Source organism: Lactuca serriola, chromosome 2 (assembly GCF_051521515.1).
Source record: "Lactuca serriola cultivar US96UC23 chromosome 2, Lser_US96UC23_V15, whole genome shotgun sequence".
NCBI classification, from domain to species: domain Eukaryota; kingdom Viridiplantae; phylum Streptophyta; class Magnoliopsida; order Asterales; family Asteraceae; genus Lactuca; species Lactuca serriola.
Window position 1 is genome coordinate 185,267,445 of NC_136409.1, and position 26,354 is coordinate 185,293,798.

Consider the following 26,354-nt stretch of genomic DNA (forward strand, 5'->3'; position numbering starts at 1 on the left):
AGATGTAAAATTCTCGAGCCGAAGCTCTGCCTGCGAGAAGCCCAGTTTTTGTGAAGATCTCCCGGTTTCACCGAAGAATACTACTTCTACAAGCCGTAGTGCTGTCCGATCATCTTCTAATCAAGTGAGTGCATAGTCCCTTTCATAAACACATCTTTAATACAAGTATCGGTTGAAGGTATTACATCTATGTTATGTGTGAGTGTATAGTTACTTTCTTCTAACACATAAGTATTAAGTATTTGCTACGAAATACGTGATATGTGTTTATATATATTGTTGTTTATTTGAGATAAGCGTGGAATGGATGTTTTATATCGGTTTTAAATGAGTTAAACTGTATATGTATGTTATATCTACAAATATGTTAGGTGGAGCATGGGTAGACAAATTAGTTGATGTATGATGACAGATGAGTTTGAGGATGAGACGAAAGATGAATCTTGGTAGCTATGGATTTAGTACCGTATAGACGAACGTTGGTATCTATGGATTTAGTACTATTAGATAGACGATGGTAGCTATGGATTTAGTATTGTTAGATACACGTTGGTAGCTATGGACTTAGTACCTACACTAGTAGCTATGAATTTAGTACCCGATGAATGAACCATAGCAACTATGGAATCAGTGCTTTACGAAGGAACCTTGGCAACTATTGTCTTAGTGCCAAATAAAGAATCCTGGCAGCTATTGTCTTAGTTCCAAATAAAGAATCTTGGCAGCTATTGTCTTAGTGCCTAATAAAGAATACCGGCAGCTATTGTCTTAGTGCTTAATACCGAGTGAACGAATAGATGACTCTTAGGGTAGACCCTTAAGAGTAAGGAAGATAATGGGGATGTGTAATTGGAATGATCATTTGATGATTGAATATATATATATATATATATATATATATATATATATATATATATATATATATATATATATATATATATAAGATATAACATTGTGGGATGAAAACCCTCTATGCTCACCAGGCTTCCAAGCCTGACCCTCTCAGTTTTCTTTGTATTACAGGTTATGGCACGAGAGCATAAGTTGGTTGATATAACGAGAGATTTTGGATTATAGGCCAGTAGTTATGAATAACTATTGTAAGGTCTTTTTTGTTCTATTTATGCTTTTGGTCTGTACTGAACATGACATCCCGAGATTTTGTTATATAATAAAAATACATTTCTTTAAAGAAATGCTTTGATAAATTCTTATCATATTTTGTTTTGGGTACAAATTCCTCAAGTGTTTTCTTTAAAAGATTACTCTGATTTTAAAAAACAAAACATAAACAAATCGGTCTTTTCTGGCCGTGAAATTGGGGATGTCACAGTTGGTATCTGTGACATCCCCAAAATCTCGGCCAGATAAGACCGGTTTCATTTATGCTTTTTAAACATTTTCAGAGTAAATCCTTTTGATTTTAAAAGAGATGCAGAACTTGTTCCCAAAAACAAAACATGATAAAATAGATTTTTATCAAAACATTTCATAAAGAAATATAATTTCATTTCATAATCAAAAACCGGGATGTCATGTTCCGATACAGACCGTAAAGCATAAACGATAACATTACAAGTCATTCAACAAATATATACATATACAGACTTGTAAACAAAACAACTTGATGATTCATCCATCTTATGCCCTTGCGCCACTTCTTGTAATACAAATAAACTGAGTAGGTCAGCCTTGGGGGCCTAATGAGCATCTAGGGTTTTCAACCCACAATAAATAATTATATTAAATTTCAACAATCAACAATAACCCGATTACCCATTCCCGTTATCCTCAATTTACGTTCCTAAGAACAACATCTATTATTAGGAACTTAATTTAGGATTTTCATCGGGACGGACATTACTGCAGAGGGGCTTCCTCAACAATAAGTGTCCTAAAGGCAACCATGTGGGGGATAGAGTACACTGGTGAACACATCGTTCACAACACCTACAGGTTATGAGCCTGCTAGCGTTCCACATGACTGTCTAGAATAGTCCGTGGTCATCATCCATACTCTGCTAAATGACTAGAATAACACCAACAATGAGGCCTCTCATCAATTTATTTCTTTGCACACCAACTGTCTACCCATGTTCTACCCAACATATTAGTAGATAAAAATATACATGTTTTATACATAATTTTTAAAAGAAAAGCTGTATAGCATGCTCTTTCAATACTCCATCCAAATAGCAAGTAATATGTAAACACATAACAAGACATTTCAAGGAGAGTCATATAAGTCTATGTGTTAGAAGGTAATAATAATACCCTCACACAACCCGTATTCTTAAATACATTCAACGATTACTTGTATAATATCGTGTATTGAAAGGGACTATACACTCACTTGATCAGAAGATGATCAGACAACACTACGACTTGCAGAAGTAGTATTCTTCGGTAGATCTAGAAGATCTTCACAAAAACCGGGCTCCTCGCGGGCATGGCTTCAGCTCGGAAATCTCACTTGTCGGGATCCTCAGGGCTTCGGAACTTGCTTCGGGGCTCGGGAATGATATCGGGTCTTCGGGATATGATTGGCACGCAAAACGATGCAAAACTTAGAGAGAGGAACAAAAATCGCAAGGAAAATGGCTGATCTCGAGTTCTATTTATAGGCTGTTGGGTCTGGGATTACGCTGGACGTACTCAGTACGCTAGGCGTAATTTCCAAGTACGTTGGGCGTACTCAGTACGCTAGGCATAATTTGGTTACGTTGGGCGTACTTCGACGTCACTGCATGCGTCATTTGGTGGCACTCAAGTATTGGTCAGACAACTTGCACTCCTCTGAGTATGCTGGGCGTACTCAAATTACGCTCGGCGTAATTTGACTCGTCAAACTTCTAAATTGTGTAACTTTCGCATACGGGCTCCGTTTTCGATGTTCTTTATATCCATGCATAGGTCAGACCATACTCTACAACTTTCATTTAGACTCTGTCGGCTAGTTTTGACTTTATTTTTTATTATTTATTTTTAGTAGGCCAGGACAGAAAAACTTCGTTAGAAATTCATAACTTCTTCGTCTGATGTCCGTTTTCGTCCCTCTTTCTGTCATTGCACTACCATTGATGAGATCTTCGATTCTCGTTTAGAAAGTTTCGGCTAAAACTCGCTCGATTTCAATTCGAACTTTTGGGTTGTCTACTGCTAAGCTGAAACTTCGAAAAATCATAACTTCCTCATACGAAGTCAGATTTAGGCGTTCTTTTTATGCATGCTCTCGGTTCAACATTATCTACATCTTTCGTGTTGATCACTAAGGCTAAATATCACTCATTCGTAAATTCACTATTTACGTCACGCTGTGCCACACCAATTTTGTCGCGAAACTTCGACAGGGCATAACTTCGTCGTTATAACTCGGATTTCGGCATTCATTAAATCTCCGGAATCCTTGTTTCAACCACTACATCTTCATGCAAAGATATCGCGCATATCTCACACTTTAATTTTGACACTTATTTTATTCTTAATTCATTAAATTATAATAATTAAGAAAATAAACACATAATTCACAAATAATACATTCTTATTATTTCAAATTGGGTTACAAAGGTTAACCTAGACTATTACATTGCTAAAAAAATGGCAAGCCCAGAAACACAGGCGTTACAGTATCAGAGCATTAGTTTAAACCAGCTAGGAATTTGTAGGAAATTTCTAGACTTAAACTTAGAATGCTAAGTAATGATTGTGAGAAGTGTGTCTAAAATATTTTAGGTAGTACACCTAAATTGACACAAGCACTAGTTTATTTTTGGAATGATGCCTAAAATGCTTTTATGTGCTAAATCTTTTGTGTAATTGCTATATTGATGCTATTATTTGTTCGGATCTATGGTCTGTGGCCGACCGGATCTGGAAACCTTATATGTTTAGGATTCTAAGCGTATGACTACGATATTAGAACTAGCATGTAAACATTTCGGAGTGATATGGAAGATCGTAATATCTATCGTGAAGGAGGATACAATTTCACCTTATTCGGTGTATAGATCAAAATGGCAAGAACAAGAAGCGGAGTTGGAAATGCAAACAAAAGCAGGAATCAACAGCCTCAACCACCAGTCATTGAGCAAGCACCTGTTGTAGCAGCAGCACCAGAGCCAATAACGATGGCTGGGGTGCAAGTGATGATGCAGATGATGTTGGATCGCCAAATGGAAAAGACAAAGAGATTATTCCAACAGAATCGTGAGGAACTGTCACTTCAAGTGGAAGAGCCCGGAGTGAATAGAGGGCATTCGGAGGGAGGTAACTACAGTGGGACTGTTAGACAAGTAGAACCCCTAGTGGCAGAAAGGAATGACCCGGAAAGGGAAAGAAACAGGGATGGGCGTATGTATAAAAATTTCTTGGGCGCCAAGCTGCCGAGTCTTTCTGGAAGCACAAAGCCTATTGAGATTATGGACTGGATCTTTGAAATGGAGATGGTGTTTGAGAGTGGTGACTATAGCAACAAACAGAAGACTGTCTTTGCAGTTAGATAACAGAAGACCGGAGTCTTGAGATGGTGGAAGTTACTAGCATATATGATGCCTCGAGGGGAAGCCCTGAGGATGTCTTGGGAATCATTCCTGGAACAGTTAAAGATGCAGTACCACTCAGAGATAGATCTGATTGATCTGAACAATGAGTTCCAGAACTTGAAAAAGGGGAAAATGAGCATTGATGATTATGCTACTACGTTTATCGAAAAGATGAAATTATTTCCATACTTGGTGCCGACTGAGCTCGCCAAGATCGAAAAATTTGCTAACGGATTTCCATCAGACTTTGGCCCAACGGTCAAAATGACAAGTACGTTGAAGGCAGTCGTTAGAGCTGCTAAGAATGTCGATATTCAGATAAGAGAGAAGGGTCTAGAGAAGGTTGAAGTTGGAGAAAAGAGGAAGTTTGAAGGATCCTCAAGACCTGATAATAAGGGAAAGTTCGCAAATTCTAACCTAGATGACCAAAGGTATGGACCCAAGTGGTGTGAAAAGTGCAAGAAAAAGCAATTTGGAACATGCAACAAAGAAGTAACCTGTTACAAATATGGAAGGATTGGCCACTATTCCAAGAACTATACACACAATGATAAGGTGTGCTACGGATGCGGAGGCAAGGGGCACATGTCTAGAGACTGCCCAATGAAAAATGAAGCAGCAAGGCTAGAAGCACCACCAAAGCCAAGGGCATTCCACATGATCCTTGATGAAGCAGAAAACAACGTGAAGATTCAAGGATGAAGACTTCATATATATATATATATATATATATATATATATATATATATATATATATATATATATATATAAAGTTTGTATCAGGAAGTGTAGCCTATTAGAGGCGTAGTATAGGGTGAGCTTGAACTTTGTGTAATCGTTTCAAGAAATAATATAAACCCTAGTTTTGCCATCTGATGTGTTGTATGATTGTGTGATTTTCTTGTATGGTGACTTGGTCGACTGTGGGACAATACTTGGGACGAGTATGAGTAGGTGTGAAAGGTAGTAGATGCATATACTACTGGAAGCACAGGACTCGCACTTGGATCAGGGAAAGTCACAAGGTTACCAAGAAGCTGGTGATTGATTCCGTTTTATTCGAGTATGTCATTACCCTTGTTTCGGTAATGACTAGTGAGATGGTTGTTATTCAGACCCTAGTGGTCATATAAATTGAGTCTGACTACGATGAGTTTGTTACGTGGTTCGGACAACCAAGTTAGATGTAACTCTGACTTAAGTCAGAAGGTTGAAATTAATGCGATCGATAGTATCGCGCTCGTTGTTAAAAGAAGTTTGCAGGTAGAAATGCTACATGCTGAAATGTGATTATATCACATTAGAATATGAAAGAAGGTATATTCCATTTTGGAATTTAACTCTAAAGGACTGAGTCTAAGCATTGCATCATGCGACGAGAGGTCATTAGAGCACAACCCATCGGTCTGTTGCAATAGAAAAAGGAAAGTATTTATCCTAAAAAGAGGAAGGAGTCCACAATAAGGATTTATTTGGTAACTCGAAGGTTGCGGTTGAAAGTACAACATAATACAATAAGCAGATGCAAGGTTGGGCATCGTCTGCGGTCAAGAAAGCCATAGAGTTAAATACTCTTTTGAGGAAACATAGAAGTTACGGTTATTACCTAGGATGAGGAAATAACGTGTGGAATCATTATGCAAGTACTATTTTGTTGATGATTCCGGGACCTAATCATCGTAAGGGGGAGATAATTGTAACGCCCGTAGATCAGGGCTAGTTAATTTAGAGACGATAAGCGTCAAAAATGACTTTTTGATAGAATATTATTTAGGATGAATAATCTTAACTAAGTCGTGGTATATGCTACAAGGATTCCGTACATATATAGTGTAACGACATAAATTTTCGAAACAATTTTTCACATTTTAAAAACATACTTTCATTCATAATAGTTATAAAAATATCATTGTGACACATAACAACCCTTAACATTACATCCCAAGATCATAACATGTAAAACTCCTCGTGTGTGTACTGATCATGCCGCCGCCTTCCCGCAGTCATCACTAGTACCTGAAACACATCACACAACACTGTAAGCATAAATGCTTAGTGAGTTCCCCAGAATACCACATACCACACATACGCCTTTCCAGGCCATAACTCTATGGGATCTTCCGATCCGAGTGTATCAGGGGACTTCCGTCCCGAACTCTGGTAGACCTTTTGGTCCTACCCGTATCGACCTTCCGGTCCGTAACCTCTTGACCTTCCGGTCCATATCATCTTGACCTTCCGGTCCATACCATACATAACATATATAGCACATACATATCACATAACATATAACACATACATATCATAGCATACAAGACCTTCCGGTCACACATAGGTGCCCTTCCAGGTACAGTATAGTGAGAAGACTCACCTCGGTATCTCGGATAACCTCGTACTCGGTCACACTGGTCTAGCCCTCGTCTTAACACATAACAATACTCATAAAAAAATAATGGCTCTCAAAGGCTAGATCAAATCCACTATATAACTTCCACAGAAGGGTAAAAGACCATTTTACCCCTCCCTGACCCAAAAGTCCAAAGGTTGACCAAAACCCTAAAAGTCAACAGAAGGAAGTACGGGGCGCGTACCTTCTCTATACGCGGGGAGTACGCCAACGAACCACAATCGAGGCTTCAACCCCTTATGTTGCGCGTACTGGGAGTTACGCCCAACGTAACTCCCAGTTCAGCCATTTCTTAGATTTTGGTCTTAAACGATTAAGACACTCCTTCAACTTCCAGATCTGACTCTCTTACAATCTCTTAATCCATAAAGTTAGAACCTTTAAGCCTTTGCATGGCTGTAAAGTTCCATACACCCTCAAACCACTTTCCTTTTTCCCTCCAAAGGTCTAGATCTCATGCATGGCTCCATCTTTACGTCTAAGTTTGCATTTTTATGAACATACAACACATATAGACCAGAAATATGATAGATCTAGGCCAACGGAGACCAATTGCTCATAAAGTCTCCATCTTGGGACCAAAAACCCTAGCAATTGGTCCAAGAAGCACATAACTCAAATAACAAGGCAAGGTTTGAGCTTTTTACCTCAGGAAGAACCTCCAACCTCTGAAAAGCTCAGATCTACTCTTTCCCACAAGCCTCTAGCCTCCAAAATGACCTCTCCTTTCCTTCCACCACCTTGAAATGACACTAGGAGCTTAGAACACTAACACACTTGCTAAAAACGAAGGGACTCTCTCTATTAGGGTTTTTCTCTTTAGAATGGAGGCTGAGGTTGCAGCCGTAGCATTCCTTATATAGTGCTCAAGCCCCAAATTAGGGTTTACATCTGGACACATTACGCCCGGCGTAACCTGGGTACGCCCAGCGTACCCAGGCGAGTCCGCGTCCAAAATAAATGTGCAAGTACGCGTAGCGTACTCCTCAGTACACCCAGCGTACACACAAGCCTAACACATACTTAAATGACTTAACTTGACAGCTTGGGAAAGGAGAAGGGTTAAATAGCTTTACCTGAATTTCGGGATGTTACATAAAGAACGCCGAAATCCGAATTATAACGAAGAAGTTATGACCTGTCGAAGTTTGGCGACAAAACCGACACAACGTTAAATGACGTAAAAATTGAATTTATGTTAGAGCGATATTTAGCCTTAGTGATCAAAACGAAACTCTTAGAGTTCGTTAAACCGAGAGCGTGCATAAAAAGAATGCCTAAATCTGACTTCGAATGAGGAAGTTATGATTTTTCTAAGTTTCAGCATAGCAGTATGCAACCCGAAGATCGAATACGAGATCGTGTGATTTCTAGCCGAAGCAATCTAAATGAGAATCGAAGATCTCGTCATTAGTAGTGCAACGATAAAAATATAGACGAAAACGGACGTCAGGTGAAGAAGTTATGAATTTATAACGGAGTTTTCCTGTCTCGGCCTACTAAAAATAAATAATTAAAATAAATTCAGAATTAGCCTACGGAGTCTAAACAAAAGTTGTAGAGCGTAGTCTCACCTACGCGAGAATATAAAGAACGTCGAAAACGGAGTTCGTATGAGGAAGATATGAATTTTTGAAGTTTATTATATAACTAAGATATTAAATTTTAATATAAATTCGGATATTATCCGAAGGAGGGGAGGAGTCATCGATCCGATCCAAACTACGCCCAAGGTAGTGCTGTACGCCCAACGTACCCCGATGCATGAACCACTCGAGTGTTCCGCGTTCGTAAGCGATGACGACTCCGGTTTGATCCAGACTATGCCCCGCGTACCAGAACATTACGCCCAACGTAACGCGAGGAATCAGACCCTATAAAAAAGGTGCGAGGGCAGTCGGCCTTGTTGCTCATTTTCTCTTATCTCTCTCCCGTTTACCTCGTTTTTCGTGCAAGAAATATCCCGTAGCCCTGGTATCAATCTCGAGACTAGAAGCAAGTCCCGAAGCCCTGAAGATCCCAAGAAGTAAAATTCCCGAGCCGAAGCTCTACCCCCGAGAAGCCCGGTTTTTGTGAAGATCTCCCGGTTTCACCGAAGAATACTACTTCTACAAGCTGTAGTGTTGTCCGATCATCTTCTGATCAAGTGAGTGTATAGTCCCTTTCATAAACACAATTTTAATACAAGTATCGGTTGAATGTATTACATTTATGTTATGTGTGAGTGTATAGTTACTTTCTTCTAACACATAATTATTAAGTATTTGCTACGTAATACGTGATATGTGTTTATATATTGTTGTTTATTTGAGATAAGCGTGGAATGGATGTTTTATATAGGTTTTAAATGAGTTAAACTGTATATGTATGTTATATCTACAAATATGTTGGGTAGAACATGGGTAGACTAATTAGTTGGTGTGTGATGACGGATGAGTTTGAGGATGAGACGAAACACGAACCTTAGTATCTATGGATTTAGTACCGTGTAGACGACCATTGGTAGCTATGGATTTAGTACTGTTAGATAGACGATGGTAGCTATGGATTTAGTACTGTTAGATAAACGTTGGTAGCTATGGATTTAGTACTGTTAGATAAACGTTGGTAGCCATGGATTTAGTACCCGATGAATGAACCATAGCAGCTATGGAATTAGTGCTTTACGAAGGAACCTTGGCAGCTATTGTCTTAGTGCCAAATAAAGAATCATTGCAGCTATTGTCTTAGTGCCTAATAAAGAATCCTGGCAGTTATTGTCTTAGTGCCTATTACGGAGTGAACGAATAGATGACTCTTAGGGTAGACCCTTAAGATTAAGGAAGATAATGGGGATGCGTAATTGGAATGATCGTTTGTTGATTGAATATATATATATATATATATATATATATATATATATATATATATATATATATATATATATAACATTGTGGGATGAAAACCCTATATGCTCACCTGGCTCCCAAGCATGACCCTCTCAGTTTTCTTTGTATTACATGTTATGGAACGAGAGCATAAGTGGGCTGATATAACGAGAGATTTTGGATTATAGGCCAGTAGTTATGAATAACTGTTGTAAGGTCTATTTTGTTATGTTTATGCTTTTGGTCTGTATTGAACATGACATGCCGAGATTTTGTTATATAATGAAAACACATTTCTTTAAAGAGATGCTTTGATAAATTCTTATCATATTTTGTTTTGGGTCAAAATTCCACAACTGTTTTCTTTAAAAGATCATTTTGATTTTAGAAAACAAAGCTTAAACAAATCGGTCTTTTCTGGCCATGAAATTGGGGATGTCACAGGTGGAGATCCTGGTTTCTCTAGGATCTTGCGACCATCATGGTTGTTTTCCTTGGACTTTTCCTTCTTTATTCTGAGGATCTATTTAAGATGGCCTTTGCTAAGGAGGTAGTTGATCTCCTTTCTTAGGGCTATGCAGTCCTCCATCATGTGACCAAAATCTTCCTGGTAAGCACACCATTTGGACTTGTCTTTCCAATTGGTAGATTTGTTATCCTTCTTTATCCACCTTGCTTTGTCTCTAACATCCTGCATAACATGGATTAAACTTGAAACATCCTTAGAAAAAACAATAGTAAGTGAGCTTAGGGGGTTCCCCTTCATCTCCTTCATCTTTGAGGGTATTAACCTTGTGATTATCTGGTTTGGAATAGGGCTTCGATTAGTAGGATCTTGGAGATGAGGATTCAGTCTTCCTATTGGGATTCTCGTATTGACTTTGAGTGGTTTCTCCTCATTTGGACTTCTTTATCCTCTTCAAGCCTTATGAACCTCAATGCTCGACACCTAACTTCATCCAATCTCTTGCATGGAGTCATCACGAGATTTTCGTAGAAGGGTGAATCCTTCCTTAGACCCATCTTGAAGGCCTCCACAGCAATCACCATATCAATGTTCGGGATGCTCATAGCTTCCCTGCCAAACCTGTTAACAAAATCCCTAAGTCGTTCCATAGGATCCTGAACCACCCGATAGAGATCACTAGTGATCTTCTCGAAGGTTCTGCTACAAGAAAACTGGTTATTGAAAATATTGACTAAGTGTGCAAATGAAGTGATAGAATAGGGAGGAACGTTTAGCAGCTATTTAAGAGCTGATCCCGTGAGGGTTGAACCAAAGCCTTTGCATCGGCAAGCTTCCTTCAAGTGCACTAGGATGGGAATGATCTCCATAATTTCTCGGTATTGTGCTACGTGCTGTTCAGGATCTGTAGTTCCATTGTAAAGCTTCATGCTAGGAGTCTGGAAGCTCTTAAGAACTTCGGTATCAACTATCGCAGGAGCAAATATCGAGATCCTGTGAGTTGTTGGAGATGCTTATGGTATGGGTTGAACTACCCCGGGTACGCTTGAGATCATCTGTCTCAACTGTTGAAGTTCCCTAGCCATGTTTGGACTTATTCCCGCATCAACATTTGTAGAGTTAGTATTGATAGTATTGTTGTTTAAGAAGTTACTACAATCAAGGTTTCTAGGAGTACTGAAATGCTCATTGAGATCATTGATTATAGCTGCTCGATTTTTTGTAGTCGTTCTCCAGGGTGATGCAGCAATAGTATGAGTTGTGTTCCCCTGTTGATTTGCTGAGGATCCCGCATCATCGAAGTTCAGGATCCTTGGTTGTAAAACTATACGCATCGTTTCCTGGGATTTCTAAAATTCCTCCTTCATCCTCTCCACTTGTCTAATTAGTGTTCTATTGTTGTCTTGTCACCGAGTCATCTATTACGTTATTTTCATCATCACAGCAAAGAGTTCAACAATAGTTACCGGAGCAGTCGGGTCTTGGATCCAGAAGATACCAAACTTCCTTGGTTAGTGCCTGGAGGGGTGTTTCTCTTGGAAGTATCGGGTGCTTTCCTCTGACCAGCGGGTCCATTTGGAGTAGGTGGTAGGTTTTTGGTTGGAATGGAAAGAGCAGAGGATGGAGAAAGGATCAGTTGCATAGACATGATCTTTCGAGGATTTTGAACACCACAACCCCACGGTGGGCGCCAAATTGTTTTGGTCAAAATTTACACAAGTATAAATCAACCAAATTGAATGAGAGGCTGTGATGTTCGAATTATGCAATAGAGAAAGAAAAAGAGAAGGACACAAGTGTTTACAAGGAAATCCCTTGATACTTGCTAGAATCTCCGGCACAAAACCTTGGGAGGTGATAATGATCACCTGCCTTGAAGATTTTATTAATATAAATTGATGATTACAAAGAGTATTTCAGTAAGAACAAGTGAAAAAGTTCATAGAGTAAGCTAAGAGTAAGCAGTGTGTATCATGTGCGAGATACATGTGTCAATTTATAGTCTAAACTGGCTAACAAGATGTCCAATATTCCATGGATCCTCTATAACCATCTTTGTGAATGTTGATTGACTAGGTATTCCAGGTCTTTAGCATAGTTGAGACAAAATTCTGTTTAGAATAAGTCTTCTCTTGACTATTTCTGCACATGTGTTAGTTAAGAGCGAAATATAACCGTTATAAATGTTTGTAAATAATAATAACGGTAATAGTCGGGATCATGCGATAGTTGAGGATCCTGAATATCTTATAAGGTTTGAGGATCCTGAAGGCTTGAGGAGCCTGGCCCTAACAACCATGATGCAAGCAAACTTTTTGGTGTCATCAAAATGCTTATTGTAAGCAACTATTTCTTCATGATTAGTAGTAGATTCATCGATTTCAACAAGAGGTTTTTCGTGAACATATTCCTTGTTCTCGTATCGAAGAGTCATCTTCAGATTTTTCATCCATTCTATATACTTTGGACCAGTGAGATTCTATTTTGTCAAAATCGAGAGAAGAGTGAAGTTATAGCTTTAAGGAGTGGCAGATTTTTTAGGAGCGAGATCACTAGTTCTAGACATCTATAAAGAGACATAGTTTTAATTAGTGATATAAATCCTTCATATTTTAACCCAAAATAATTATTCAAGGCTAGGATCCAAATTACATTTCACAATAAAGAAGAGGGATGTTGTAATCTAATTGTGAACTTATCAAGGTAGGTAATACACATTTACTAATTTCAATCTAATATGAAATACCTAGGTCAACTGAGATTCATTGAATCTTATCAATGACATGTTTAATCTCAGATTATGCTCTTCAATTTGTTACTGGAATGTCGAGGATCACAAATAAGATGTGAATAACCATGCAAACCCGCTTGACAGACTCGAGGTCATTTATCATCTCGAATTGACGTTCCGATAAACAACACACGCTCCATCAACAATGATAATTTTTTATTTGTCCATAACTCAACTTTATAGTCCCAAATTAGTGTGCTAGTAAACAACGTACGATCCGCTAACGACTTATAAAGAGTGATGTGTGTTTTAATGGATTAGCATACACTTCACATTTTTTGTCTTAAAGTAACTAGAGTTGGGATTTATAAAAATGTTATGTTTGTTATGGCCAAGATCCTCAACCCTATTTAGGATCCTGGATCTTCAAGAACTTTCAAGATCCCGAACATATCTCAAGATCCTGACCATTATTATCACTATTATTTCCTAACATTTCGAACAAATATATTTCTAGTCTTTTTGTCACATGTGTAGAACTAGTCGACATACGACTCATGCTCAATGAAGAAACGTTTAAATCAGGAAAAGACATGGGAATACCAAGTCAAACGTGTTCATTTTTATTCGAGAGGATCCTGTGAATATCAGACTTATTGTTACTTAGCCTAGACTATAAATACACATGTATTTCACACACTGCACACACCTAGACTCACTGCAATACTTGTCTCACTTACTTACTTTCATTTCTGTAATCAATCATTCAATTAATACAATTAAACAAGGTAGGTGATCATCATCACCTCCTACGATTTTGTGCCGAAGATCCTAGAAAGGATCAAGGGCTTTCCTTGTAAACCACTTGTGCAATCTTGTTCTAGTTTTGATAATTACTTTACAAATAACACCACAACCTCTTATACAAATTGGTTAAGATCTACTCAGAATATTTTTAACCAAAAGAATTTGGCGCCCACCATGGGGTCATGGTGTTCATAATCCTTGAAAATCATGTATACCCAACCAACCTTCTGTTCTTCCGTTATTCCCTCTATTCCTTCGAAAAATCTTCCACTTCCTCCAAGCGGACCCCCTGTTTAGAAGAAGATTTCTGATGTACCGATTAAGAACACTCATCCGGTTTCTCCAGGACCCGTGGGATCCCAGGATCCTCCCGCCTATGTCTCGAATAACGAACTCTTCATCATGATGAAGACATTGACACAACAGGTGGATCAGCAACAGGAAGGCAATAGAACGCTGCTTAAGGAAATGGAACGGATAAGGGCAAAGATCTGCAAACCTCAGGAGGCAAAACCTTCAATCTTACAACCGAGGATCCTAAATTTCGACAATTCAGGATCCTTAGGGAAACGTCCGAAATCAATAGCTCCAAAATACGTTGCTACCTGAACATGGAGAGCAACCCCAAACATCCAAACTCATGTGGCCCAGGATCTTGATGAGACATTCAATACTCCTAATAACATAAATATTGGTAACTTTTTTAATAGTAACACTATCAATACTAACTCTGTGGATCTTGATGCAGGAACAAGTCTAATTGTGGCCAAAGAACTCCAACAACTAAGATATATGATATTAAGCATACTAGGGGTGGTCTAGCCTATACCGGAAGCATCCCTCACCAGTTATAGGATCTCAAGATTTATCGCTTCAATAGCCGATACCGAAGTTACTAAGCGCTTCCAAACTCCTAGCATGAAGCCTTACAATGGAACCAAGTATCCTGAAGAACATATCGCATAATGTAGGGAGAGAATGGAGATCGCTCCCAGTCCACCATGTTGAGTCCAAGAAGATTGCGTCATTGGGCTTTGCAGTTCGGTCCATTAAGTACTCTCGGTTTGGGCCTGTCCAGCCGTGATTTGTTTAGGGTTTTGTATATATAGTGCATGCATGCATTATATTGTTAACGCTTTTAATAATTACTTTGCTTATCGTATTGTAACCCTAACCTATCTCTATAGTAACAATTCACATCGAATTCTTCTGAGATAGAGCATATTAATCATTCGACGCTCGTTTGATTCATCATTGTGTTCATCATTTTCCATTCCTATCGTTCTTATTTATTATCTGCTTGAATCTATCGATCTAAGAGAATTATATTGTCATCAATTGGTATCAGAGCAGGAGACTTTGTAATAAATACGCATCTCTTCTGTTGGAAGAACGATTCTAGGGTTTCCGCTTTTATCGAATCTATAGGAGCCGTCATATCTTCATTGACGTTGTTTCTTGATTTTGATAAAACCCTAATTCAATTTTTACAAGTCTGATTCTTAGCAGATATTTGAAAAAGTTCGTTATGTCTCTCAAAGATTCACAAACCAATCCGATCAATATCTCCAACAACATTGGATCCACAACTAGAATCCCTATTCTTTACACTAAAGATTATGAAGTTTGGACACATCACTTTGAACACTACGTCGTTGGATCTGAAGACAATGTCTGTCATATATGGGAAGCAATAACATTGGGTCCTTTTGTTCATTCTGGAACAAATATAACCATAAAGACCCAAAAGGAGTACAACCAACTCTTGACCGATGTGGAGAAGATTCCTCAAGACGAAAAAGGAAATTTGTTGTGCAACATTAAAGCCATGAGAATGATAAGATTTTCTTTGTAGTCAGATACCTTTCGTCTTGTTAGCCCATGCACCACATCAAAGGAGATCTGAGATAGACTCAAAGAGTTATATTCAAATGATGAAGACCTGGAACACTCCATCCAAACACTATTGCTTTCAAAGTTCTGTACCATCCAACAAAATCCGGATGAAAAACTCATTCAAGCTTTCGATCATTTCAACCATCTTCTGAGCAAAATGATCAAGCATGACATTGGAAGAGAAGTGATCGAATAGAAGGTCACATTTTTGGATGGGTTAACACCAGAATGGATGGTTGTGGCGTTAACTGTGAAGGCTCATGAGCAGTTTAGGTCCTATTCATTGGCAAAGATGGTGGGTATTCTCAAGTCCCATGAAAGTGTTGTTTCAAAAGAAGCGAAAGTGGTGTCTGGTATGGGATCCTTGGCCCTTCTATCTAAGGTGAAGAATGTGGCAGAAGATGAAGAGGAATCAGAGATGTCAGAATGCGATTTGACAAGCGAAGAATATGCTATGATGGTTTCCAATCCAAAGAGGTTTGCTCGCAAAAAGTTCCCTGTTGCCAAGAACCGAAACTGGCAGGGAAGCTACAACTCAGATAAGGCGAAAGAGGATAACAAAAGCAGTCCTCTGAAAGAAGAAAAGAAAAAGGAGAGCAAACTGGTGGGAGACTTCGGATATGATTGCAATTTCTGCCATGGCAAAAACCACTTTGCCAAAGACTGCATGTTAAGAAAGTTGTCGGAGATGAAGGAGGGTGAAGATGATGAGGCATATCATATGCGAAAGCTGGAGGAGATAAAGAAGAAGAAAGCTACTAACAATTCGATGAATACTTTGATTGTGTAGGAGAATGTATTGGATGATGAATTTGGTGGCGTGGAGGTCTGGTCTACAGACTCAGAAGACGAGGAAGTACGTAAACCCTCACATGGTACGGCGTTTGTGGCAAAAGAGGGTAGCACTAAGTTCACTGGGAGATGCTTGATGGTGGCAGCTGAAGTGTCACGGATGAGGGGATATACAACCGAAGGTGAGCATGACGAGGCGAATCAGAAGGAGGATAAGTGTTTCGCGGCCAAGCCTGTGAGTGAAAGGATCAATGACTGTGATCAATTGATCAAGAAGGTACAATCTATTCTCGAATCACTTAAAATACCTATAACAAACTATGAAAAGGAACTAAACGAATTAAAATTTAAGTTTTCTAGTTTAAATGGAAGCCTAATGCAAACTCGCCTCACAAATGCTAACTTAACCAATCAACTTAGCAGGGCGACATCCAAGAGTGAGGAGCAAAGGAAGTGGATCGAGAAGACGGAGTTAGAGTTAGTTAGGACGAGAGATGAGCTAATTTATTTATAGCGAGACAATTTGAAGTTTTTAAAACAATGGAATATTTTTTGTTTAATAACTAAACGTCTTTACTTAATATTACCCAGTTGTACTTAAATTGTGATATTGGCAAAAAGGTTCACAAAATGATCTTGCCATTTCTTGAATTTAAAGAGGATGAAGTGGATGTAGATTGCTACAATTGTGAATCAATTGTGTCAGATGAGGTTTCAGATGCTTACATGATAAGTCTGGACAAATTTGAGTCTTTTATAAAGTCCAAAGACCATAAGGACATGCTTAGGAAATTGTTGGACGAAAATGACAAATTGAACATAAAGACCGAAACCATGCAAAAATTTGACTCATTGAGTACCAAGTTAAGTTCAAAAAATAGGACGAATGTGGAAAATTCTTCTGAATTTGATGAGGACACTGATATGAGTGAAATTTATGTAGAGCATGAGGTTGACTGCTCTGAATTACTCAAAAGCGAACCCAAACCAGCAAAACCTCTCATATCTGAAAACTCAGTTGCTTTCGCTCGTATGTCAAAGGACAAGTCAAAAGTCCTTAAAGAAAAGGTTGTGGTATTCAAAAACATGCAAGCGATACCCAATCAAGTTTATACCACCATAGGAGTTACCAAGAAGACTTCTTTGGTTGATGAAGACAATGTTGATGGTTGTGATAACTTTTTTTGGTCAGCTCCCATTAATAATGCATACGAAACAGTAGGTCTGTCAAAGCAAACCTTGTGGAGAGTCAAGGGTAGATATTTGGTTGAACCTCTCAACAAGCCTTCAAGCTTTGATAAGCCAAGTAAGAGTGACACTAAAGAGATTCCAGGTGAAACGGAAAAAGCATCTGGAGAATTATCTTCAAGCGAAGCTTGTGAAGATAAACCGAAACCAAGGGCAAGTATTCACAAATCTCAAAAGCAACTTGCTGAGCAAGCACGTCAAAGGAACAGAAGGTATCAGAAGAATCTCAAAGAGAGAAAACAGTTATGGAATTCCCAAAATGCTAATTACATTCCCAAAGTATTGAATCCACACGCAAAAGCAAGCCCTCAGACGAACAAAGCTCCATGCACTCACTGTCAGTCTTGCAGACCAACAAACCGAAGAGACAGTTTCGATGCTGAATCAAGCAGGGATATGAATCGAAAACCCTGCTTCGGTCCTAAATTCAACCAACAACCGAAGCCAAATCAAGTCAAGGATATCAAAGGAAAGGGAAAGCTAGTATCGCATCTAAAATTTCATGTTAATAAGACATTAGCTAACCCTAGGAATCTAAAGATAAGCTCAACTGAAAATCTATGCAAAAACAAAAAGTCAGTTTTAGGTAAATCAAATCAAGAAAATAACAAAATCAAAGTTTTTACCATTAAACAAAAAGATGAAACCATGTTAATAAAAAGAACATATATGGTTGATCTTTCTATTGTAATTCCTTGTCCAGTAAAAGGCTCACAAGGACCCAAGAAACTTTGGGTTTCTAAATCTGCATAATTTTTGTAGGTTATAAGTGACGAGCAGTTCGATGACGAATGGTACATTGATAGTGGCTGCTCACGTCACATAACAGGAAGGAAGGAAGATCTAAGGGAGTTTCAGTCCCTTAAGGATGTTGGATGTGTCAAATACATGAATAATTCATATGACACGATCAAAGGCTATGGAATGATCACAAATGGAGAATTCTCAATCAGGAAGGTTGCATGCGTTAAAGGGCTACAACAGAATCTCATCAGCGTTTCTTAACTAGTCGTGGGAACTAGATTAAAAGTTTCATTCAATGATGAAGGTTATGAGATTGTCAAAAAGAAGATGGAGACTGTCCTGTTGAAATCCAAGTGAAAATGAGAGATGTATCCTTTAAATCTTAACCCTATTCGAGGAAAGCCAGCCGTATGTCTTCTTTCAAAAGCGAACTCTGACGACAGTTGGCTCTGGCACCAAAGGCTCTCACGTCTCAACTTTAAGGATATCAATAAGTTAGTTATCGGTGATCATGTAAGAGGACTTCTTCTTTTTAAATTTGATAAGGAACACATGTGCGCTGCATGCGAAATAGGAAAGAAAAGCTGAAAGAGTCATCCCACACGCGTTAACACAAAGATTGTTGAACCACTTGAACTTCTACACATCGACCTGTGCGGTCCTTCGACAATTGAAAGCATCGGTGGTAGTATGTACATCTTGGTTATTGTAGATGAATTTTCACGTTTCACTTGGGTTTTCTTTCTTAAACAGAAATCAGAGGCGACTCCTAAGCTCAAAGCGTTCATAAAGCAAGTGGAGCTTCAACTGCGAAAGATGGTTAGAAACATCAAGACCGATAATGGGTTGGGATTCAAGAATAAAGAATTTGAAGAATTTATGGTTGATAAGGGAGTAACTCACAATTTCTCAGCTCCCTACACTCCACAACAGAACAGAGTTGTTGAAAGGCGAAATCACTCTTTATGTGAAGCATCCCGGACCATGCTTAGCTTCGCTTCCTTAACCCTGTATTTCTAGGCTGATGCTATAGTTGTTACTTGCTATACCCATAACCGATCCTTCCTCAACAAGCGGTTTTCCATCACTCCGTATGAGATCTTGAATAATCGCAAACCGAATGTCAAGTTCTTCCATGTGTTCGGTTCAAGGTGCTTTATTTTGAATTCCAAAGAGAACCGAAACAAGTTCGACGTAAAGGCAGATGAAGGGATCTTCCTTGGTTACTCACTAACCTCAAAGGCATATAGGGTTCTGAATAAGCATTCAAAGAAAATTGAAGAAACCTATTATGTCACCTTTGATGATGATTATGTAAAGAAACTTCAATCCAACAAAGGACCGATAGGGGAAATCTTTCTAGCTTCAGGTCGATTCTCGGTTCCTATTTCCAATCTATTTGAAGAATTCATATTGCTCTTTGATGAACTAGAGAAAGCAATAAATTCTGAGATAAAGGCAGCTGACAACAAAATCGACATCTTGAAGAAAGTTATAGATGAAGCAGCAAAAGAGATGGAAAGTGAACATCACGAACCAACCGAACAGCCAGGTCCAAGCAAACCTCCAAAAGAATGTTCTATATTCCATGCGGAGGGTTCATTGACATTAGATAACCCTGAATCATCTTTCCAAGAGGAAAATCCATCACCAACAAAGACTCAAGACGTCTCTTTCGAGGGGGAGCATTCTGATCCTAATGTTGAAATCGTATCATCATTCGAGGGGGAGAATCATAATACAAATGATGATTCGGATTTTCATTCAGAATTGGAAGAGGAAATCAATGCCGAATTGGATCCAACTCTTGATCCAAACTACCCTCCTCTCGCAAAATGGACAAGAGATCATCCAAAAACTCAAGTAATTGGTGAAGCGTCTGAAGGAGTCCTTACTCGGTCTCAAATAAAAGTGAAGCAAACTGCTCTGTTCTCTCAAGTAGAATTTTGCATGTTTAACTCATTCGTCTCAAAAATAGAACCAAAAACGGTTAACATTGCACTCGATCACTCTGATTGGGTATAGGCGATGCAAGACGAACTCCATGAGTTTGGAGACTAATTCCCACACCAATGGATGCATCTGTCGTTGGCCTAAAATGGGTTTTCAGAAATAAAATGGACAAAGAAGGGAATGTGATTCGTAATAAAGCGAGGATGGTTATGAAGGGATATTGTCAGGAAGAAGGTAACGACTATGAAGAAACCTTCGCTCCAGTGGCAAGGTTAGAATCTGTGACAATCTTTCTGGCATATGCGGCACACAAAAACTTTGAAGTGTTTCAAATGGATGTCAAGTGTGCATTCCTGAATGGTGAACTAGAGGAGACCGTATATGGTGAGCAACCACCAGGTTTTGTGAACGAAAGGTTCCCTAATCACTGCTATAAAGTCGTCTATGGGTTGAAGCAAGCTCCTAGAACCTGGTATGAAACCCTTACTCGATTTTGAAAAATGTCAAAGTTTAAACAAGGTTCGGTTGACCCAACCTTCTTTCATAAGAAAGAGGGTGAACACTTAATGATCGTCCAAATTTACGTCGATGACATCATCTTCGGTTCCATGAATCCCAGCCTAACAGCTAAATTCAGGAAGTTGATGGAGACTAAGTTTGAGATGAGCTCAATGGGTAAATTAACTTTTTTCTTGGCTTGAATATTAGACAGGGACCTGAAGGCATATTTATCAATTAGAAGGCCTACACGAAGACACTGCTAGCGAAGTTTGGCATGATGGGTGATTCCAAAGTAAAGGTTCCTATGGCGTTTGGAACGAAGTTAACACCATCTTTGGAGAAACCGGCTATTGATATGACTCTTTATCAACAAATGATAGGGTCTCTAATGTATCTAACAGCTAGTCAGCCAAACATAATGTTTTCTGTCTGTTATTGTGCTAGGTTCCAAGCTAATCTATGCGAACCTCATATGGTGGCTGTTAAGAACATCTTCAGATATTTGAAGCGAACCTCTTCTCTCGGTCTGTGGTATCATGCAAAATCAGGATTTTTCGTACAAGCATTCTCTGATGCTGATCTTGGAGGATGCGGTTTGGACCGAAAGAGCACTACGGGCGGATGTCAATTTCTCGATGGTAAACTTGTCAGCTGGGAGTCCAAGAAACAAACATGTGTTTCTCTCTCTACAGCCAAAGCTGAATATATCGTTGCAGCATCTTGCACTTCTCAGGTCATTTGGATCCAAAGCCAACTAAGAGATTATGGCCTTAACATGAAGAGGATTCCTCTTTACTACGACTCTGAAAGCGCCATTAGGATCTGTCATAATCCAGTGCAGCATTCCAAGACGAAACACATAGCACTGAGATATTACTTTATCAAGGATCATATAGAAGACGGGAATGTTGAAATTCACTTCGTTCGGTCCTCTGATCAATTGGCTGACATCTTTACTAAGGCCTTGCCTGAAGCATCATTTAATAGAATACTACAAGGTTTAGGAACGATGGAAATTGATTCAGTTCCAAAACCACACTCATTTCATTGAGTATAACTTTCGCTTTCGCTTTCTTTAAGTTTTTTTTAACAATTGAAATGATTTGAACACTCGGTCTATTTTGGCTCCTAATTTTTCGAGAACCGAAATGAACTGAAGGCTAGGTCTATTTTGCCTATTATAATTTTTCTTTAAAGCGAGCGATTGTTTCATCTTCTGGTTTGGAACTTACATATCCTTTGTATATTATCTATATCTTTTTCCTTATGTCTTCAAATTCATAAAATACAAAAATATTTTCTGTTTTATTTTTATTTCTTTTTCAAAAAATTCATAAAATTCAAAAATATTTTCTTTTTATAATTCTGTATTACAGATGTAATCTCATTATGGAGTTGAGTCAGGTATAAATTTTCTATCTATGTACTAGCTAAGTGTCCCTAGAAGCATGTTGCCGCATGTCAACCGAAGCCTCCAAGACTTTGAGTGAAGCCTTAATGATTCGATATATACCAATCGTTTCTTCCCAATTAGGCTGCTAATATCCCTCAAGTCATGAGCTACCTTACTCTTCTCATATCGAGTTAAGAGTTATCTACTTAGTCTATTTTAATAGCAGAGGTACTTTCGGTTCTTTAATAACCTCTTATTCTTTCTCCATCTTATTTCGTCTCATAATAATAAACCTTGAGACTCTCAGCATTTACAATTGAGGTTTATGGTTACACAACATCTGTGTTGATGATCTTAGTTTTGTCTCACCACATGCTAAGTGAAACCCAAAATCCAACACCAATAACGAATTGACGGTGAACAATTAACTATTCTAGTTTTCACCCATGTTTTAAACGAAAGCACTTTAGTGGAAGGTACCCAGAAGTCTCTTTTAATTTTTGTATGATCTTTATGAAATTGTCTAACACCAAGGCGTTTCTTCCCATAAGATCCCGTTTACTTTTGTTTTTGAGATTTCTATAGCTATCACCAAGTCACTGAATTTATCTTCTAACCAACTTGTTTAAAAGGCTACACTAGTCTCACAAGTACTTCATCCAAATTTCGGTCTTATGTCAAGTATCGAAGTTCAGTTGAAGCTAAGCCACCCTTTATATCTTAAATTTGAAAAGATGCCTTTCAATGTTTCTTAACAAACATTTGATCGTATTTCGACGGGAAACCACACAGACACTTCTAAGTCTCTCTTGACTTTGAAGGAAGCAATTCGTGCCCGGGATCTGTAGTTTCGTGTCTATATGGACATCACTTAATTCCCACAAATAATTTGCTTTATTTCTTATTTATTGGCACACTCTTGCACGAAGATCTTTATGATTTTCCCAATTCTTATTCTTGGTACTGATGGAAAATTTTCAGATTTAATGCTCAGACGCGAACATTACTAACCTTATATGAAGCGAAAGGGTGAGTCACAGTTGGCAAAAGAATTTCAAACATTTTTGAAGTTTAAGAGGTGGTAAGAAGATAAGATTTTAAACCGAGTCAATGGATAAGAATTGAAAAGTGCGCGTGCATTTGAAACGGTTCTTGACATCACGCCTAATGACGTATTCCTTGGGATATACAGCTGTCAAATCGCGCTTTTTCAGATGCCGGTTCAGAAGATCGTATCATCATTAATGTTGATACTTTCTCTCTCCTAGGAATGGTATATAAGGGTTTCTCACACTCTTGTACTACTTTACCACTTCCAAATTCTCACAACAGCTATTCGGCGTATTATCTCTTTACTGTTCATCTTCTTCCTCAAGATCATCAATGGCGGATTCTTCTTTAGTTCATGAACAGACTGCTCAGTCCTCTCTTCTTACAATCAAACCTAATCAAAATCTCATTGTTGATCTGTCACCGTTCCATTATGATCCATACATGTTGTTGATGGGTTTTGAGCAATACATCAATCCTATGGTGTACATGCAAACCCTAATAGCTTTGGATCTAGTTTGTCTAATGAACATGCAATTGATAATCGAAAGCCATAAACCCTAGATCTAACAAACTATAACTGAAATGAGGGTTTAGATCTTACCTTTGATTGTTATATAACAATAACAATCAATCCTTGGATTCTGAAAGCTTAGTGTCTCAAGTGTTGCACCTCTAATGGGGCCATAAAAGTTCCTTATATATGCTGGCTATTAGGGTTTACAGCTAGGAAACCCTAATCTGACTGCTTAAGCCCTAAGCAGCATATGGACTCCCTCTTTAAAAGCCTTGAACGATTTCTAATGGGTTTCCCCATAGAATTGGTCCACTCCAACTTCTATGGAGTCCATTAGCCCATCTATGTAATTATCTTATAATTACACAATAATTCCCTTAAGTTTAATTAACCTCTTTTAGCCACAAAATTAATTCTTAATTAATTCTTGACTAATATTAATTAAACAAGATGATTTCTCCTTTAATATATTATTCTCATAATATATAAATAAATCATAATAAAACCTTTCTCTCCTTAATTCATCCTACATATTGTTATGGTGAAGGCACCCCAAAGGACCATGCTCATAATCGGGTCAAGTACATACCAAAATAGTTATGGACTTAGACACTAATCCAATAGTCTCCCACTTGGATAAGTCTAATATCTTATTTTGCATAACTTCAGAACCTGATCAGCAATCGTAGCTTTCAAAAGCCACTGTCAACTCTGATCTTATCAGATAGCGTGTCCTTTAGATAAGGAATTATATATTCCTCCATTCTCAAGATATCGTATAGACACGAGACATGAATTTGATCATTCTCTCTATATTGTTTCCCGACTTCCGATTTATGACGACTGACAACAAACTACAATTGAACACATCAACTTAGTCCCGGCTTGGCCAAGCGCTTAGGGTGTCATCACAAAATCATCTAGGGGCCCACAGATATCGCTTTTATCCCACTTTGGGTAAAAGGAATGGATAAACTTTGACTCAAATGCTCGCTTGCACCTACTGATCGAATCACACACAACAATAAGTTATATAACACCAAGTTACTGGTGCGTTTAGTTATCATCAATGTGCAACCGCCTAGCAAATAACAACCCACACGTCTCGGTTTCAAGAATATACAATATTATCGTCTCACTAATCACCTGTGATAAATCCATGAAGTGTTCCAAGTGAGCGTGGGTTTCATCCAATACTCTAATCTTATTAAAGCACTCATGAACTCTGCAGCAAACTTGTGCTATGTATAAACACTTTAGACAATCTACAAACAGATTCATGACAGTCTTCTTTCATACCTACTTCTAACGTATGACCGACTGTGGACGTTAGAATAACCCAGTTATTCTGGAAGTCAAAACATGCAAAGTGAAACGCAATAATAATATTAATCCTATATGGCCCCAAAACTTTTGAGCGTAAATAAAATAGTTTTATTTAAACACCATATTGATTACTCATTATTCGTTGCTTACTGTTTCAGAAAATCAATTTATTACTTGAATTACAACATTAGTTGTCCCATGCTCCGAGCATGCACACTATGTTTCCTATGGTCCATGCTTTGTGAAATAGATCAATTGAAAGCTTTTCCAATGAAACTCATTTCACAATTCCCAATCCTTATCATTAGTGTAAGATCACAACATTCTTGCCACTAATAGAATATGTTAGATTCTAACATTTTATGCAATGATCCTTTCGTAATGTCATAGCACAAAAGTCACCAAGATTCGGCTAATGAAATTCCAAGGTATTCTATCGGAAATTGTTACAAGACAATTCCATAGATGTGATGTCTCTCACTCAAAGTACATTCCTTTGAACATTCTTTTTGCATAAAATTTTCTAATCTAGACATAAATTCTTAATTTCCAACTCCCAAAATGGAAACATTTCCATATTTGCCATACGACAACTCATTCTAAATAGAATCTTATCTATTCATAATAATGTCGATATGGTCCATCCAACACTATACTTCCAACTACTCACAAGCAACAAAACCTTGGCGAACCTTAGATCGTTCTTTGATAGTTGTTTAATTATTTTAGTCAAAAACCGTTCTAGTCCGTTTTCCTTCTTAATGCGCTAAGCATTTGGAAAATTTTAGAAAGATCAAACATTATAGTATATGCAATCGATCCTATACCCGAAGCATATGGGACACGATTCATAATGTCTTACATAAAGACTTGATACTTTACCAGTCTTTTGCTATAATATTTCTAATTGCCATGTTCTCACAATTTTGATTATGAAAAGGGATGCCGTAATCATAAACAGATTTTGAGAATGCAGTTAACCTTTCCATATATAGAATTTCCTCATGTTGAACCATTCCAACACAACATTTATATATATTTGACTAAATTTGATTAAAATTCCACAATCTAAGCCTTTAGATTTGAAATGAAGTATAATATTCTCTCCCTTAATT